Genomic DNA, 20565 nt, shown 5'->3' on the forward strand with positions numbered 1-20565 from the left:
AGACCAGATGTACCAGACCACAGACTCAGGGACTTGATTATATATTCTGTGACTCTCTTTTATTGCTGACTTATATGTGGTATGTGTGCCTCATGCTTTGTTTTTCATCTTGATTCGTTTGGCTTGTTGTGTTACGAGTCTGGCAACAATGAATATAGAATTGAGTCAGGTTTTATAAACAAACATAAACATTTATTAAACTCTGCTCAACAAAAACGAAAAGTAAAGAAACTACTAATTTAACCGGAAGTTAACTGCTATACGGCAACTCTGGAACAGTTCTTAAAGAGGTAATTGTGAACACAGTCTTAAAGTGATAAATACAAAAATCCAAATGATTTAACTGTCAATTAGGAGAGACTTTCCTGAAGTAACAAATTCCTCAGTGACATGACTGCTGATCCCAGCCGAAATATGCCTTGTCCGAAGGGTTCACGCCAAAGGAAATCAAACCAGCTTAAAGGAATGACCTTTTCCTTGGCAAATGAACACTGCACAACCCTTTCTGCTCTTACAAGCAGGGGTTATCACAGATGCAGGTCACTATTTCCTGAACAAAGATTCAATAAGGTCGATCCTGTATTAAACCGCCGAATGACACCAACTTTATTCGATCCTTTGGGTTCTCATACTTTAGTAAGGTCTGCACTCTCCAATACTTAGACTTAAAAATTAAATCAAAGATACACCAAACAAAACTAGCAGCGACTGGCGAAATTGCCGGCACGACGATTCTGTACCTTACAATAGAAAGTAAAACTCCATTTTAAAACAAAACTGCGTCATGAGACAAATACCCAGCATAACGGAGTAACTTACGAATTAAACAATGACTCAACTGCATAACAACAGGGGTTTCCTATTACATACCTGTTGAGAACATGTCATCACATGACCTCACACTGGTGGGAAAATTATATCACCCCACCTTTGCAAGACTATTACAACATGCTGACAAGATACTCAATTACATCATGGTCATAAGACAGTCACAAGATACCCATGGGGTATGTAACAGGCTGTATTCATGGGCATTCATGTATGGTTGAAGGCAATTAAACTTGAACTGTATTGGCAGCTTACGTGCCTGGTGGGAGGACCACATCTACAAGCTTGGGCTAATAGAATACATGCCAATTTGGCACATGTATTTCCAGTCCCTTGTATCTCAGTCAACCACCAACTCTGGAGACACACTAACATGATCCAAAGTTAAGAAACAATTCAAGAATTCAGAAGCAATAGCATATTTTATTCTACATAACTCCACGTTGTATGCAAACCTGGAGTGCTGGGGCTTGCAACCTTAAAGGGTAGTTAGCAACGTCCATCTATGGCTAACACTGGTGAAGTTTTATGTGGATGAGTTGTATTTAAGATTCAGCTAGAATACTAAGCTTTCTTGACACAATTCTGGAAGGTGTAATAAATGTTATAATGTACATCTTGCTGTATTGTACTAACATACAAGATCTCCATATCCCCTTAGCGTTATTTTTTTCACACTTGTTCCACTGGATACGATGTTGAAACATTTCAGAGTCAGCTCCACAGAAAACAATATATTCAGAGATACACCACAACTATGTAGAGCTGGGATGCAACATCGTGATCGACCCCAATCACTGAAGGGCCTCAGTGACTGGGGTCAACCATGGATGTTGCAACCCAGTTGTCTACATGATATGCAGACCAGGGTAGTACAACACGCAGAGGAAACCTCTACCCATGCAGTAGGCTCCTCTTCTCCATGGAGCTGATGAACCCAAAGGAACGGCATCACAGGAGTTGCCAGTAAGCATTGAGCTCAATGTAGGGCTGCCTTAGGGAGTCCAGCTCCGGATTTACCCCCAAAAACTTTCCCCATGGGTGTATATAGCTGCAAGGCAGTGGAGGTTTGAGATCAGAGGTTTCCTTCTCCTACATGACCAGCCAGCCACAGCCAACGAGTCCCATCTTCCCAAAGTAACTGGTTTTAAGGCACCAGTAACTTGCCTTTGTTCCTTCTCCTGTCAATAGAAATAATTCTGCTGGGTTTAGAAGCTAAGCCACATGTGAAGACCAGGAGCTGAACTTGGTTGTTAGAGGCTATTTGAGAAGCATCTCATTGATTGCATTTTTTAGGCAGTGGGCGCTTATCCCCATAACCTCCTCAGGCTATAACAATTTTAAGGAAGCACAACAATGTATAATTATATAATAATGATTAATTTATTTCTTTCATCATCATTCTATTGATGGCCAATTTGTTATCAGTGGTAGTCCATGAACAAAGCAATCCCTTTCATTAATTAGAGGCATTATGCTAAAAGGTGTCAACAAAAATTGCAGTAGTAATCAATATGGACATTCCAAACTTAATTTGCCCATGTCATTGTAACTGTCATCTTGTTAAACAAAAGGAAATTTAAAAAAAAGATCAAATGTGCACATAATACGCAAATAGTCCTTCAGAAATTCCACTGGAAGGTTTATCAGATGTCTCAGGAAGTTTTTTTAAATTTCTGCTAAATTGATCAAAATTGTAAATGCACTGTGATCGTTCGTTCATTCTGTGCCACGTCATATGAATTAGGCAATCATGGTCTTTCCATGATCATGATTGTTCTTGGCAAACTTTTCACCAGAAGTGGTTTGCCATTGCTGCCTTCTGGGCAATGCCTTTACAAGATTGGTGACCCCAGCCGTCATCAATACTCTTCAGAGATTGTCTGCTTGGCATCAGTGGTCACATAACCAGGACTTTTGATATACACCAGCTGCTCATATGACCATTCACCACCTATTCCCATGGCTTCATGTGATTGGAGTTGCTAAGCAGGTGCTACACCTTGCCCAAGGGTGATCTGCAGGCTAGTTGAGGGAAGGAGTGCCCAACACCTCCTTTGGTAGAGATGTATCTCCACCCTGCAGTGTAATAAAAACATATTACTATCATCATAAAGACCAGAAATTCTGCAGATGCGGGAAATCCAAAGCATTACACACAAAATGCTGGAGGAGCTCAGCAGGTCAGGCAGCATCTATGGAAATGAATAAACATTCAAAGTTTTGACCGAGATGATGCCTGACCTGCTGAGTTCCTCCAACACTTTTGTGCATTATTATAATCTTTCATTATTCAAACAACTCATGGGGACAATCACAATTTGAAAAAACAATGTAAGAACTTAAATGAGAAATATTCCAATTTTATAAGTGAGTTTAAGCATAATTTTATCTCACTATCACCAGTTTAGATTTGTGCATAGTGTTAATTTTAAAACCATGTCCACATAAATTATGTAATAATACCCTAATTTCAACTTTATGTCTTGTAATGTAAACAATATCACTGGAAAGACAATGAAGCTAGTGGATATAGAAGTGTTTTATTCAACACAATGAGACACTCTTGAGGAAGAGGCCTGTTCAACCTGATATTACATGACATTTTATACACTAAAGATCGGCAGGACAACTCTATAGTTACAATACTTCCTTTGAACTACACTACCTCACTACTTAGTTTAACTTGCATATTATATCTTATTGTAATTCACAATTTTTATTATGTATTGCAATGTACTGCCGCCGCATAACAAATTTTATGATGCATGCTGGTGGTATTAAACCTGATTCTGATTCCTGATCGCACTCCCCCCTCCCCCGCATCACAGTCACTTCTTTTGTTTTCTCCACCCCATCCTTTCTCTTCGGTCGTGGAGAAAAACCGCACAGAAACAGGCCCTTTGACCCATCTAGTCCATGGCAAAACCATCTCCAACTTAAAACCTGTTTGATTTCTATCCGCTACATCAATGAAAAATCATTAGCCTCTGATTCTTTCTCTTCAGATGCTGATGGTACTGCTGAGTATTTCTAATGCTCTCTGCTTTTATTTCAGATCTCTGAAGTGTCAGCTTCCTAGTCATTCATTAAATTTTTGTGTATTGATAGTCAGGACACAAACGTTGCTGCTGCAAAATGTTCATGTTTATATCCTGTGCATTTATGTCGAATGACAACAATAAATTCAAACTTGAACAACTTTAAGAAGAGTTTTATTTCAATTGATGAATTAAGATATGATCGAGACAAGTTATAAACATGAGGAAGTCTACAGATGCCGGAAATCCAAAGCAACCCACACAAAATACTGGAGGAACTCAGCAGGTCAGGCAGTGTCTATGGAAATGAATAAACAGATGACATTTTGGGCTGAGACCTTTCTTCAGGACTGGAAAGGAAAGGGGAAGATGCCGGAATAAAAAGGTGCTGAGAATGGGAAGGAGGAAAGCTATTTGATAGGTGAAGCCAAGTGGGTGGGGAAAGTAAAGGGCTAGAGAGGAAGGAGTCTGGTTGGAGAAGAGAGTAGACCATAGGAGATAGGGAAGGAGGAGAAGACCGGGGTAAGTGATAGGCAGGTGAGAAGGGGTAAGGAGTCAGAGTGGGGAAAAGAAGTAGAGGGGCAGGGCAGGGTTTTTTTTACTGGAAGGAGAAATCAATATTCATCATCAGGTTGGAGGCTACCAGAATGGATTATAAGGTGTTGCTCCTCCACCCTGAGGGTGGCCTCATCGTGGCACAAGAGGAGGCCATGCACTGACATGTCAGAATGGGAACAGGAATGGGACTCAGTATTAAAATGTTTGACCACTGGAAAGTTCCACTTTTGGCAGATGGAGTGGTGTTGCTCGATGAAGTGATCCCCCAATTTACAAATGTGTCTCACCAATGTAGAAGAGGCCATAATTGGGAGCACAGGACACCATAGACGATCCAAACAGATTCGCAGGTGAAGTGTTGCCTCACCTGGAAGGAGTGTATGGGGCCCTGAAAGCAGGTGAGGGAACAGGTGGACAGACAGGTGTAACACTTTGGCCAGTAATGGGTTCCATGGGAAAAGCTGCACATTATAGACATTTAAAAAGTATATTTTAGCCAGAGAGTAGTAAATCTGTGGAATGTTCTGCCACAGATTGTGGTGGAGTCCGTAGGTGTACTTAAGGCGGACCGTTTCTTGATCAGTCAGGGCTTCAAAGGATATGGCGAGAAGGCAGGTGTATGGAGTTGAGTGGGATCCAGGATCAGCCATGGTGGAACGGCTAATCAGACTCCATGGGCTGAATGGCCTAATTCTGCACCTATATATTACAGTCTTAAAGTATACTGCTATGCAACAGTTGAATCTGCAATGAAAACATTTTTATTCCTATATTTCATAAGTTAAAGAACAAATATTTGTGTAATGTGTCCTGAATCACTGATGCTCTTACACCATCAAGGAGCACAAATGCCAGACACTAGATATCCTGTGGACTTTAATAAACAGAGTAGGATGTGAGTTCTTCTGGATGGGGTTTGTGTCAGATGAAAATATGTATTTTAAAAACTGCACTCAATAGGTCAGGAAAAGGAACCAAGAGTTAAAGCTCCAGGACTGAGGTCCTCAGTCAGAACTGGGAATGAGAGAAAACAAGCTAGTTTTCAATAATATAGAAGGGTGGGACTGCTAGAATACGTGGAACAGGAATGCAACTTGGCATGGTTCCCTGGTGAGCAGCTGAGTAGACTCCAGCCCTGATAAACGCGCATAAAATGCTGCAAAATTCAGCAGTCAGGCAGGATCTATGGAGAAAGATGCTGGTTCTGAGTATTGATCCAGATCCGCATAATATGCAGAATCTCTTGGGCCTCCAGCCCAGAACTGCTCCCAGCACAAGCCACCCCCCCACCCCAGCCTTGGGTGGCTCTGCAATCCGGCAGCAGCTACAGCAGCATTAATGTTGCGAATAGAGAGCTAGGTATATGCATGGCGATAACCAGTCGCCCTGCTGCTCCCATACACCGACACCCCAACCCGTCCACCCGGCCCTTCCCTCCCCTCCCCTCCCCTCGGACCGCACGTCTCCGTTCCCCCGCCCGTATCAATCTCATCTTTGCGACATCTGCAGCATGGAGCTGCTGCTTCTTCCTTGAGTTTTTATGGCGGTTGGCATCCACACTGTTGCATTACTGCCATCTTCAGGATTTACTGTCCCTCATTGTCCATTCACTTGACTGCCTAAAGTCGTCTTTCCAGTCCCGTCACCCTTAAAAAACTAAACAACCATTTCCTCCCATGATCACTCTCTGCACATGCCAATAAACCTTTAACACTGTCCTCCACCAGTCCTATGTTGCGTAATTGTTGTAGCATTTGTTGGCTATCCTCTGCGAATTTCCTGCCTGAAATAAGGATATGCTCTACTGTTTCAGTCTCCTGACATAGATCACAAAAACCTGTTGGATGTTCATTTATGATGGCCAGTGTGCCGTTAAGGTTGCTGTGCCCAATTCTCAGTCTACTTATAATTACTTGCTCCTTCCCATATTTACTCTGTTCTGAATTGAATGCAAATGTCTTCCTTTTATTGCTCTATCCCAATGCTGCTGCCACTGTTGATTTATCCTTCTCCACACTATGCTCTTCCCCTCTGATTTTGATAGTCTAGTATGGACCTCTACAGATCCTTTTCTGACTGCTGCTTTTGCCAGCTTATCTGCTGTCTCATTTCCCATAATACCTAAATGTGCTGGAACCCACATGAATGCGATCTTTTTGCCTTGTCTAGCCAGTCTTGAATTTGCAAACAGGATTTCATAAAGCAGATCCTGGTGTCCTCTAGCTGTTAATGCTTGCATGGGTCGATACAGAATCACTACATATCACAATATTATTACAATCAACCTGCTCACTCCATTCTAGTGCTAACAATATGGCAAACATTTCAACTGCATAAACACTCAAGCAATCCGAAGTTCTCTTGCTAATTTCCACTCGCTAACTTGGCAGACCCTGCCAATAACAATTGCAGACCTTGTTGCACCCGTTTCTGGATCCTTTGATCCATTATTAAAAATCTCTACGTCTTTATATTTACATTCGCTATACCTATGATATTCACTGAGTATATCAACCGTTTTACTACTGCATTTGATCTTAAGCAATTCCAAATCTACAGAGGGATTTCCTAATACCCAGAAAGGTCTGACAGGCCAAACCACACTTGGACAAAACTCTTTATCATATACACCCATATCTTTTGCTGTTTGCTCTCCTGTCCAGCCAAATTTTTCTTTTTGTGTCCTTTCCTTCTCCCAGCACGTCTCCAACACCCTCTTTGTAGGATGGCTATCACCATGCCCCCTTAAATTATTCCAGTAATTGGCCTCCAGCTGTTTACGTCGCAGCCCCAATGGCATTTCATTTGCTTCAACTTGGAGTGCACACCCTGGGGAAGTTCTAACCGCTGCCAAGCCCGAGCTTGCACGACATCCAGTTCTGCTAACACAGATTTTGCTGCTGACCCGTATACAATACTTCCATAATCTAATCTTGACCTTATTAATGATACATAAATATACTTCGGTGATGCAAGGTCAGCACCCCATTCCAAACCAGCAAGACGCCCCATGACATTCATCACATTTTAACATTGAGCAACTACAAGTTCTCTCCACGTTAATCTCAAGTCAAAGTGACACGGAGCTGCTGAGCCATACCACTGTTGACATAGGGCGGCATAATTTATGGTACTCGTTCCTTGAAACGTTTTTCTTCCAAATTGTCATAAATATTAATTATTAATATTTAAAATAATGTAAAATCAACTATTTGCATTATACCTGCAAAGGTAATTTGTGAGGGGGTTCTTTAGTGGGGCAAAACCAAATCCAACCGAATTTCCCCTTCGCTCAGATGGATGCGCCTGGTGGCCATTTTGTTCCGAGGTTCCGCGTGTCGGGCGGCACGAAATGTCGGTATGAGCCGGCGAGGAGAGTGAGGAGAGACGGCGAGGGCGAGGGGAGTGGAGTGAGGAGAGAGGGCGAGGAGAGTGAGGGGAGACGGCGAGGGCGAGGAGAGTGAGGGGAGACGGCGAGGGCGAGGGGAGTGAGGGGAGAGGGCGAGGGGAGTGAGGGGAGAGGGCGGGGGAGTGAGGGGAGAGGGCGAGGGGAGTGAGGGGAGAGGGCGGGGGAGTGAGGGGAGAGGGCGAGGGGAGTGAGGGGAGAGAGTGAGGGGAGGGCGAGGGGAGTGAGGGGAGAGGGCGAGGGGAGTGAGGAGAGAGGGCGAGGAGAGTGAGGGGAGATGGCGAGGAGGGTGAGGGGAGGGCGAGGGGAGTGGGGGGGGGTAGCGGAGAGACGGCGAGGGGAGTGAGGAGAGAGGGCGAGGAGGGTGAGGGGAGACGGCGAGGGGAGTGAGGGGGTGAGGAGAGAGGGCGTGGGGGGTGAGGAGAGAGGGCGAGGGGGGTGAGGAGAGACGGCGAGGGTAGTGAGTGGGTAGTGGGGAGACGGCGAGGGGGTGAGGGGAGTGAGGGGGTAGCGGGGAGACGGCGAGGGGAGTGAGGGGGTAGCGGAGAGACGGCGAGGGGAGTGAGGAGAGACGGCGAGGGGGGGTGAGGGGGTGAGGAGAGACGGCGAGGGGAGTGAGGAGAGACGGCGAGGGGGGTGAGGGGGTGAGGAGAGACGGCGAGGGGAGTGAGGAGAGACGGCGAGGGGAGTGAGGGGGTAGCGGAGAGACGGCGAGGGGAGTGAGGAGAGACGGCGAGGGGGGGTGAGGGGGTGAGGAGAGACGGCGAGGGGAGTGAGGAGAGACGGCGAGGGGGGTGAGGGGGTGAGGAGAGACGGCGAGGGTAGTGAGTGGGTAGTGGGGAGATGGCGAGGGAGTGAGGGGGTAGCGGGGAGACGGCGAGGGGAGTGAGGAGAGACTGAGGGTGTGAGGGGGTAGCGGGGAGACGGCGAGGGGGGTGAGGGGGTGAGGAGAGACGGCGAGGGGAGTGAGGAGAGAGGGCGAGGGGAGTGGGGAGAAGGTGAGGGGAGACGGCGAGGGGAGTGAGGGGGTGAGGAGAGAGGGCGTGGGGGGTGAGGAGAGAGGGCGTGGGGGGTGAGGAGAGAGGGCGAGGGGGGTGAGGAGAGACGGCGAGGGTAGTGAGTGGGTAGTGGGGAGATGGCGAGGGGGGTGAGGGGGTAGCGGAGAGACGGCGAGGGGAGTGAGGGAGTAGCGGGGAGACGGCGAGGGAGTGAGGGGGTAGCGGGGAGACGGCGAGGGGAGTGAGGAGAGACTGAGGGTGTGAGGGGGTAGCGGGGAGACGACGAGGGGGGTGAGGAGAGACAGGGTGTGAGGGGAGACGGCAAGGGGAGTGAGGGGGTAGCGGGGAGATGGTGGGGAAAGGGGAGAGGAGGAAGCAGTGGAGGGAGAAAAGGAAGGTGCAATAGGAACTAGGAGGAAAGAAGCGGAGTAGGTGGATAAGAATAGCGCAGTAAGTGGGTGACGGATTGAGTGGGATAGGCAGGGTGGGAGAAGGATAGTGAGGTTGGCAGGTATGGGACGGTGGTGTAGTCAGATGGGGGTTTGCATTGTGTTCAGCAGCGAGACAGGACTCGTCATGGTTAGAATGGTGGAGCTGGTCTCAATCAGTGGAGGAGGAGGGTGGAACTTGTGCTGCCCTTTGTGGTGTGCTCGTTGTTGGGGTGCCTCTGGGTGAAGGCATTCCTTTGGGTAGGTTACATACATTGTTTGAGCTTGGGGAGACCGCTGCTGTCTCTGTGGCAGTAGCCCTGTGCCTGATTCTTAGGCCATCCTGGAAATGAGTGGCTGCTTTGGAACTGGCCTTGAACGTGTGGCAAACCAGGGGAGGTAGATTTGTACTCTAAACTGTACTCATTGTCAGCTTGGGAAGCGCTGCTGTCTCTTGAATTGCAGTACGTTCTCGCATCTGGGTAAGTGGGAGTCAAAATTAACCAACAGAAAACAAAGTTAATTTTTATGTTGTGCATGACATTGTTAAGCAGTTTTTATTTTTGCTACTTTTTGGTGGTATATTTGGATTAAATTCCAATGTATGGAAGGGAAAGAGGATATTAAAAACGAGCAGAAATAGGCTTTGGGGCTCCAAAAGCCCGCCTTGCTGTTCAACACAATCTGTTGGAAGAATTCAGCAGGGTTTTGGCTCAGAAGTTTCTTTTCTCCCACTGATGCTGCTCAACCTGTCGAGTTTATCCAGCAGATAAACTGACGAAGGGTCTCAGCCCAAAACGTCAACAGTGTTTCTCACTATAGATGCATGTTCCACCAGCATTTTGTGTGTGTTTGAATTTCTAGCATCTGCAGTTTTCCTCATGTTTGCTCCAGCAGATGGTGTTGTTCCAGATTGCAGTATCTGTGGTCTGTTGTGTCTAAGCTATTCAGGTTGATTATTGCTCACTTAAAATCATCACTACCTTTACATTCCTAGATGTTTTTAATATCTAAAAACTGCCAGATACATAATTTACATGGAAAAGGGTAAAGTGTCTTTAGGCACTAAAATGGATATATAAAGGAAAAGCTGGGAAGAAAGAAACTTGGGTTGGGCAGCATCTATGGAAAAGAATGAGTTAACATTTCAAGTCAAAGATCCTTGATCAGTACTGAGGTTTGAGAATTGTTTTACTTCTGATGGATGCAGGATCTGAAATGCAAGCATTTTTTCTGTTGATGTTCCCTAGAGACAACTTTATCTTTCTGTAGATCTCATTCTATGAGATTGGATAGGTAGGTAGTTTGCTTGAATATAAAGGTCTGCAATTCCTGAATTTTAGAGAATGTTTATTTCCATTTGTGTAGAAGGAGAAAATTATTTGTGTATGAAAAAAAGAAAAGTTTTTCATAACAGTACATCATTTTGTAACCATGAATCTTTCCAGTGACTGTACTGGGAAACCCTCCTGTACGAGGTGGACTTGTGAAATATTACACAAGACTGCATCCTACAAACAATGGAGGGAAGAAAAAAATGGAAGATACCTACGACTGGTCATGTTTAACTCGTTTTACTGACCGGTATACATTAATTCCAACAAATTCAGTTTTGAAATGACATGATACTACTTTACAGCCATTCTTCCATGCTTGAGGACTGGAACTGTTAATACTTTTATCTGTTTTCCAGCTCTCGAAAGTTATGCTTGAAAATTGGTGTCTCGGCTTTGTGAAAGGGATTTCATTTACTACAACTAGTCCATGGTATGAGGTATTCTTTTTACCATAGCATATCTGATCGCACATGAAAATTAAATCAGACAATAGTGGATATTAATTATTGTTCTGAAGTTGCTGTGGATTATCTAAATGTAAAGAAATTTTGGGTACTTTTAAGACTGGGCTTTATTGTGACCCTCCCACAAAGGCAAGCTTGTATTGTTCTGCTTGCAAGCTTGTAAGAAATGGAGGTATATTAAGTGAATAAATACTTTTTCAATGGACTATATTTTTGTAAATAGTTCATTCTAGTGTATATTCACACATCTTTGTATATGCTGAAGAATGAACTTCATGAATATTCTGAATCTTACAGATGTTTGGCCAGTCAGTATTCTTCGGTGATATCTGCCCTGGAAGTCCTTTTGTGTAGGTATATTTTCACGTTATTTTTCAGACTACAAGCCTATGCGTTTGTTACCTTGAAGGTATGCAATATTTTTCATATTTTGATAATGAATTAGTTTAAAACTGCTTTCTTGTATTTTAAAGCTATTTTACAAGAAAATGATTAATATAAAATAGTTCTGCTGTTGACTTTGATCCAGCATGATATGTTCTATTTTCACTGTTCAGTAATGACAGCATTTTGTTCTGAGTTAGACATTATATGAATTTAAAATAATTTACTTGATATTGTATGAATTAAAACATAGAACATTCCAGCACAGTCCAGACTCTTCTGTCCATGATATTGTCCTGCACTTTTAACCTACTTCAAAATCAATCTAAACCTTCCCTCCCTCTTAGCTGCCCATTTTTCTATCAGCCATGTGCTTATCTAAGAGTTATTTAAATGTCCCTAATGTCTGCCTCTATCACCACCCTTGGCAGTGCATTCCATGCACCTACCACATCCTGTATGTAAAAAAAATGTCTATCTCTGCCAACCATTTTGCCCTCTCATATTAGTAATTTCTGCCCTGAAAAAAGTCTCTGGCAGTACACTTTATCTATATTTCTTCATATTGTTTACCTTTATCGAGTTGCCTCCCTTCCAGCTTCATTCCAAAGTGAGTAACTGTAGCTGGCTCAACATATCCTCATAAGATATGCTCTCTAATCCAGGAAGCACCTGAGTAAATTTTTGCACCTCTCAAAAGTTTTTGACATCCTTTCTATAATGAGCTGACCAGAACTGAGCATGATGCTCCAAATGTGCCCCAACTAGGGTCATAGAGCTGCAGCATTACCTCATGGCTCTTGAACACAACATCCTGACTAATAAAATCCAAAACACCATATGCCGTGTGGCAACTATTGATGAATTAATTTTGTATGGACTCGGTAACTTAGTTCTTAAACATTGACACTCTGCTAAATCAAGTTGGGGAATTTATTGTTAAGGTCTATAAGCTTAACCCTTTCACTTCTTTTGTATAGTGTTAATATATTTTGAAATTGTACTAATATAACTGAAATACACTGTAATTATGTGTTTAATCCATACATTTTCTAAATAATAAATGTACCACAACGTTTATTTGAAACTTTTTAGAGTTACAATGTATTTACTTTCAGTGTTTCAAGTTATAATGCTGTAACAGATTGTAACAATAAACACAGAATGGCAGTCAGTTGCTCATTGTTAATCAATACATCGGCACCTACAAAATAAAAGCTAGTGCTTGCCGGTTTCAGGCCGTGTAAACTTCCTCAGAGCAATGTTAGTGCAGCTGTGCAAATAAATAAATATAATTAGAGGGAATGTTGCAACATACCAAATTCTTTTTATTTTTTAAAAGTTAAATATTTTAAAGTTTTAGATCATTGCAATGCATGTTGAAGACGAACAACGATGGAATCTTTTAACTGGTTTCTACTGATACCATAAATAACCATGGAAAAAAATTAGAAAATGAAACATATCTGGAATAATCAGTAAAATATCACATCTGAAAAGTTAGATGCACGTTTTGGAAACTGAGGAAACAGTCATAGAGCACGACATCACAGAAACAAGGCCTCTTAGTCTGTCTAGTCTTTGCTAAGCTGTTAAATCCATGTACCTATCCATACTTCTCTTAAATTTTATTATGTTGGAGTTCTGCACTTCCACTGGTGGCTTGTTCCACACTTGCACCACCCTCTGAATGATGAAGCTTCCCCATAGGTTACACTTAAATATTTCCCCTTTCATAGTCCCTTTGATGGTCTTGGTTGTTCGGCTTTTTTAATAGGTTCTATTGTGTCTGTTTTGTGGCTGGCTGGAAGAGGACAAATCTCTAGGTGTATAAAATACACATACTTTAATTAACTTTGAACCTGTGACCTCTAGTTCTTACAGTGAATCTAATAGACTAGTGCAAAAATGTCTTTGATTTGATGTTAATGTGTGCAGCTTGAATCGTTTTAATGTCTTGTATGTTAATAGCTAATTAATGTGGTAAAGTGAAGCAATCAATTCTGTATATAGATCATTATTCCAAAATAAAGAATACCTTGCTGAAACACAATCTATGAAACTGTTTATTTTGTCTGTCTCTTTCATTGCTTTAGAGCTGTGCTCTTGTGCCAGAAACTTAGGAAATAATCTGTTAAAGTGTGGTGTTCTTTAGGCTTTGGTCCTGTTAGTTTTATATTTTTGAGAAATTAAAGAAAATGTTGGACATCTTCACCACATTAACTTGTTGATATCCTCAACTGCCCTGAGATGTGTGGTAGTATTAAAAAAAAGACATCCTTAACAGATTTAGCAGAAATATGACTGACTGGGTTCTAAAATTAATATATGCGGATGAACACATGAAGAGACTTAAGCCACAGAGCAATGGACTGAGCTAGGAAGAGGGATTAACAAAGCTTTAATTTTTAGCTGACAGATGCCACCTATTGCATTTGTTTCCTGTTCTGCAAACTTTTATATTTTGTCCATCTTAAACATGTGCAAACAGTGAGTATCCATGGTGACATCATTGAAATATTCCCACAACCAATGGACTCACTTTCAAAGACTCTTCATCTTGTGTTCTCGACGTTTATTGCTTATTTATTATTATTATTTATTTTAGTATTTGCAGGGTTTGTTGTCCTTTGCACACTGGTTGAACACCCAAGTTGGTGCGCCCTTTCATTGATTTCTGTTATGGTTAATATTCTATACATTTATTGAGTATACCCACGAGAAAATGAATCTTAGCATTGTTTTATGGTGCAAGTATGTACTTTGATAATCTACTTTCAACTTTGATATGATTCAGAAATTTATAGAACAAATTCCTTACTAAAATATGAATCCAATTTCTGATGTACAAAATGGTCATTTCCAGCCCCGGCTGTACAGTGAAGATAACAATGCCACTTACGGAGTTGTAGACAATAGACAATAGGTGCAGAAGTAGACCATTCGGCCCCTCGAGTCTGCACCGCCATTCTGAGATCATGGCTGATCATTCACTATCAATACCCAGTCCCTGCCTTGTCCCCATATCCCTTGATTCCCCTATCCATCAGATATCTATCCAGCTCCTTCTTGAAAGCATCCAGAGAATTGGCCTCCACCGTCTTCCGAGGCAGTGCATTCCACACCTCCACAACTCTCTGGGAGAAGAAGCTCTTCCTCAACTCTGTTTTAAATAACTGACCTCTTATTCTCAATCCATGCCCTCTGGTACTGGACTCTCCCAACATCTGGAACACATTTCCTGCCTCAATCCTATCAAATCCTTTAATTATCTTAAACGTTTCAATCAGATCCCCTCTCGATCTCCTCAATTCCAGCGTTGTAGGTCTAACCAGAATCTAGAGAAATTTTCAGAGGCTTTCAAGGCACTTGTAAAAGTATTCCAAACTCCTTGATGAATGGATAGTGAGTAGTTCCCAGTTATAGAATAATTTGACTATTATTGAAATATTGTGTTCACAATGGCTGTCTGGTTATACATGCATTTAAGTCTGCCAGGAGTGCAAATAATAGTGGGGTGATGAAGAGAGACTACAAATGGGTAATATAAGGGGACAACCTGGAGACAGGTTTGCGTAAAACCTTACAGAAACTTAAAGCTATTGTTTTGTGTCATAAACCTTGTATTATGGATTTGGAAATCTTAATGAGGGCGTGGTTAAGCCAGCAAATCCAAATTTCAGGGCTTTCAGGAACATGAAGACCTGCCACCATGCCAAATGAAGATTTTTATAAAACGATGGTGCATTACTTGCTGCCTTCCCTTTTTTTTAAAAAAAAGGCTAATTGGTCTAAGATTATAGTGTACAATGAGGTTGAAGTGGGTATGGAGAAGATTATGTATTGAAGATGGTACAGAAAATCAATCAGGACTGCCAAAAGAGCAGTCTAAATATTGCACTGGTGGATTGGAGGGCAATACTGGTGGGGATGAAGGCAGAGCAGAGATGGCTGAAGTTTCAGGGAATAGTTCACAAGTCACAGGATAGGTAAGTCCCACAGAAGTAATAGTTCTCAAGTGGCAGGAGTAGGCAACTGTGGCTGACAATAGTATGTAAGGACTGCATAAAATCCAAGGAAAGGGCAAAAGTAGCAAAAATGAATAGGAAGCTTTTATAATCCAGCAAAAGTCAACAAAAAAGTTATAAGGGGAAAGATGAAATATGAGGGCAAACTAGCTGATAATATAAAGTGGGATACCAGAAGTTTTTTTTCAGTTACATAAAGAGTAAAAGAGGTGAGAGTTAATGGACCACTGGCAAATGATACTGGTAAGGTAGTAATGGGGGGCAAAGAAATGGCAGAAAAACTTAATGGGTACATTGCATCAGTCTTTACTGTGAAAGACACTAGTAGTGGGCTAGAGGTCCATGGGTTTCGGAGCAGGACTGTGCTGCTTCTATTAAAAAGGAAAACGTGCGAGGCAAACTGAAAGGTCTTGAAGTGGATAGGTGACATGGACTACATCCCAGAGTCCTGAGAGAGGTTGTTGAAAAGATGATGCACTGGTCATGATCTTTAAAGAATCACTTGATTCTTTGTGGTCCTGGAAGACTGGAAGATTGCATAATGTCACTCCACTCTTTAAGAAAGGAAATTATAGGCCAGTTAGCCTAACCTCAGTGGTTGGAAAAGTATTGGAGTCTATCGTTAAGGATGAGATTTGGAGGTACTTTGAGACAAATGTTAAAATAAGTCAGTATGGTTTCTGTAAAGAAATCTTGCATGACAGATCTGTACTTCAAGGAAGTAGTAAGCAGTGTGGACAAAGGAGAGGCAGTGGATGTCATTTACTTGGATTTTCAGAAGACATTTGATGAGATACCATACATGAGGCTAACAAGATAAAATCCTATGGTGTTACAGGAAAGATACTGGCATGGATGGAGGAATGGCTGACAGGCAGGAGGCAGTGAGTGGGAATAAAAGGGGCCTTTTCTGGTTGGCTGCCAGTGGCTAGTGTTCCTCAGAGTCAACGTTGCCACCGTTACTTTTCACATTGTCAGTGATTTGGATAATGGAATTGTTGGCTTTGTGGCAAAGTTTGTGGATGATACAAAGATAGGTGGAGAGGTAAGTAGTGCTGAAGAAGCATTGTGATTGCAATAGCACTCGAGCAGATTGGAAGAATGGACAAAAAATGGCAGATGGAATACTGTGAGGGGAAATGTATGATGATGCATTTTGGTAAAAGGAACAATATTGTGGACTATTATCTAAGTGGGGAGAAGGTTCAAACGTCAGAGGTACAGGGGGACTCGGGACACCATAATTCAACACCATAATTTCCTCTAGGCTTGACAAGAAACTCAAAGACCTTGGCCATCACCCTGCCATGGTGTAGCTGGATGCTGGTGGTAAGAGTGGGCTCCCTCACCTCTGACCCTCAATGGAGGTGTCCCTCAGGGCTGTGTCCTAAGCCCCCTCATTTACTTGCTGTATGCCCATGACTCACCACCCACAGCTTCAATGTGCTAATTTAAATTTGCTGACAATACTACATTGATCGGCCTACGTAATTTCAAATAATAATGAGGCAGCCTACAGAGAAGAGGCGGTGTCAAGAAAACAATGTGGCAAAGACAAAGGAGCTGGTTGTGGACTACAGGAGGAATGGAGACAGACTAGCCCCTGCTGATCTCAGTGGATCTGGGGTTGAGTGGTGAACAGCTTTAAGTTTCTTGGCATAAACTTGGTATGTACGTGGTCTGTACACACCAGCTGTGTGTGAAAAAGACACAGCAGCACCTCTTTCACCTCAGATGGTTGAGGAAGTTTGGTATGGGCCCCCAAATCCTAAGAACCTTCTATAGGGGCACAATTGAGAGCATCCTGACTGGCTGCATCACTGCCTGGTATGGGAACTGTACCTCCCTCAATTGCAGGATTCTGCAGAGAGTGGTGCGGACAGCTCAACGCATCTGTAGATGTGAACTATGCACAATTCAGGACATTTACAAAGACAAGGTGTGTAAAAAGGGCCTGAAGGATGATTGGGGACCCGAGTCTCCCCAACCACAAACTGTTCCAGCTGCTAACATCCAGGAAATGGTACCACATCATAAAAGCAAGGACCAACAGGCTCCAGGACAGCTCCTTCAACCAGGCCATCAGACTGCTTAATTCATGTTGACACAACTGGTTTTTTAGTGTTATATTGACTATCTTGTACATAATATTTAATATAAATTGTACATTTAGATGGAGATGCAACGTAAAGATTTTTACTCATACATATGAAGGATATAAATAATAAAGTAAATTTAATTCAATTAAGTTCTATTCCTTGTGCAAGACTCCCAGAATGTTATATTTACAGGTTGAGTCTTTGGTAAAGAAGGCAAATGCAATGTTGGCATTTATTTTAAGGGGAATAGAATATAAAAACAGGGTGATAATGCTGAGCCTTTATTAGATGCTAATCAGGCCACACTTGGAGTATTGTCAACAGTTTTGGGTCTCAGAATGTGTTGTCATTGGAGAGAGCCGAGAAGAGGTTCACAAGGATGATGCTGGGAATGCAGGAGTTAAGATATGAGGAGCGTTTGGCAATTTTGGGCCTGTACTCACTGGAATTTAGAAGAATAAGTGAGGATCTAATTGAAACCTTCCGAATGTTGAAAGAACTAGATAGGGTGGATGTGGAGACAATGTTTCCAATGTTGGGGGTATCCATAACTAAAGGGCACAGCCTCAAAGTTGAGGGGCGACACTTTAGAACAGAGGTAAGGAGGATTTTTTTTAAAGTCAGAGAGTAGTGAATCTGTGGAATGTTCTGCCACAGACTGCAGTGGAGGCCAGGTCCGTGGATATATTTAAGGCAGAAGTTGATTGTTTCCTGATCAGTCAGGGCTTCAAAGGATATGGCAGGAAGGCAGATATATGGGGTTGAGTGGATCCGGAATCAGCCATGATGGGATAGCGGAGCAGACTCGATGGCCTGAATGGCTTAATTTTGCTCCTATGCCTTATTGGACCTACAATTAGTATTGGAAGTGGTCTGTGTTATGAATTGCTTTCTGTCCTTCCCAGTCCTATTAATGCCCCGAAATCAGACCGAATGGACGTTAGCATAGGAGACCAGGATATGTGCCTGTAAACTTATGTGGAAGAGACTTATGTGCAAGCTACTATTATCTGCAGTCCTGACAGGCTTAACGTATACAAGAGAACGAAAGTGGACAACACCTGCACTTACACTTCCTCCCTCACCACCATTCAGGGCCCCAGACAGTCCTTCCAGGTGAGGCGACAGTTCCCCTGTGAGTCGGCTGGTGTGGTATACTGTGTCCGGTGCTCCCGGTGTGGCCTTTTATATATTGGTGAGACCCGACGCAGAATGGGAGACCATTTCGCTGAACACCTACGCTCGGTCCGCCAGAAAAAGCAGGATCTCCCAGTGGCCTCACATTTTAATTCCACGTCCCATTCTGATATGTCTATCCATGACCTCCTCTTTTGTCAAAATGAATCCAAACTCAGGTTGGAGGAACACCTTGTATACCGGCTGGGTAGCCTCCAACCTGATGGCATGAACATTGACTTCTCTAACTTCCGTTAATGCCCCTCCTCCCCTTCTTACCCCATCCCTGACTTATTCAGTTGTTTGCCTGTTCTCCATCTCCCTCTGGTACTCCCTCTCCTTTCTTTCTCCTGAGGCTTCCCGTCCAATGATCCTTTCCCTTCTCCAGCTCTGTATCATTTTCGCCAATCACCTTTCCAGCTCTTAGCTTCATTCCACCCCCTCCGGTCTTCTACCATTTCGTATTTCCCCCTCCCCCCACTACTTATAAATCTCTTACTAGCTCTCCTTTCAGTTAGTCCTGATGAAGGGTCTCGGCCCGAAACGTCGACACCGCTTCTCCCATAGATGCTGCCTGGCCTGCTGCACTTTGTGTGTGTTGTTATACTGTTAAAGTAGTAGTAGATAGATACTTTATTGATTCCAAAGGAAATTACAGCGTCACGGTAGCATTACAAGTGACCAGATATAAATATTAGAAAGGAAGTAGAAAGAATAAAAATTAAGTTACCACAAACAGCCTCACAGGAGGAGGTCATCACTTTCCCGGCTACCGGTTGACTCATTATGGAGCCTAACGGCCAAGAGTAAGAATGACCTCATATAGAGGTCTTTGGAGCAGCGCAATTGTCTCAGTCTATTGCTAAAAGTGCTCCTCTCTGTTCAGCCAAGGTGGCATGCAGAGGGTGAGTAGTCAACTTATTTTATGTAAGTAGCAATTACTCACTATCCACTTATCAAGGAGAATGGAACATTTTTACGAGATTGTCTTGAAAGCCTTCGAAGATTTCTCGAGATTTACAGCATCTGAGTTTCTTGTATGTCCAATTTGCTGGAGAAGTTCAGCTGGTCGACCAGTATTAGTGGAACGAATTGCCGATGTTTCTGATACGTACAGGATTTCGATCCGAAACATCGACAATTCCATCCCCCTCACAACGTTAGGCAACCCAACATCGATAATTCCTTCCCTCCCGTTTAGCTAGACCTGCAGATTGATTGTTCCATTCTCTGGATGTTCTGTACGCACTCGCAGCACTCCATAATTTAACGTATATTTTCTGTGTGACTGTATTTTACTGCTATCTTATATGTGCTGTGTTTTGCATCTTGGCCGCAGAGTAACGTTGTATTTATGTATGGTTGAATGACAATTCAACGGAACTTCTCTCGCCGCAAGTCCCACAACCTTCCCCCACCTACATAGTACAGTCTCACGTTGTCGTATGAAAGCAGCAAACTTCAAAGTAAAATTTATTATCAGAGTACTAAATGTAACCACCTACAACCCTGAGTTTCTTTTTCTGAGGGCATACTTAGCAAAACTATAGAATAACTGTAAACATCAGGAATTGTAAACTGTAAACAAACCGTGCAAATTCGGATATAAATAAATAGCAATAAATAATGAGCATGAAATACCAATATAACAGTCCTTAAATGAGTATAGCCACCCAGTCCATGCTCTTCTCACTGCTGCCTTCAGGTAGAAGGTTCAAGTGCCTCAGGACTCACCATCAAGTTCAAGAACAAAAGGCGATAACTACTCTCACATTGAGGTGTTCCCACAACTAATGATCTCACTTTAAGGACTCTTTT

At 42.9% G+C, this 20565-nt stretch overlaps 1 long non-coding RNA gene across 1 annotated transcript; it reads left to right on the plus strand.

Annotated features, from left to right (window-relative positions):
• Positions 1-9192: 9192 nt before the first annotated feature.
• On the plus strand, positions 9193-14676 carry LOC132392490 (uncharacterized). Its single transcript, XR_009511559.1, has 3 exons — positions 9193-9741; positions 10953-11026; positions 11358-14676. It is a non-coding gene; the product is annotated as an uncharacterized LOC132392490 (long non-coding RNA).
• Positions 14677-20565: the final 5889 nt, after the last annotated feature.

Source organism: Hypanus sabinus, chromosome 4, assembly GCF_030144855.1.
Source record: "Hypanus sabinus isolate sHypSab1 chromosome 4, sHypSab1.hap1, whole genome shotgun sequence".
In the NCBI taxonomy this organism is placed as follows: Eukaryota; Metazoa; Chordata; class Chondrichthyes; order Myliobatiformes; family Dasyatidae; genus Hypanus; species Hypanus sabinus.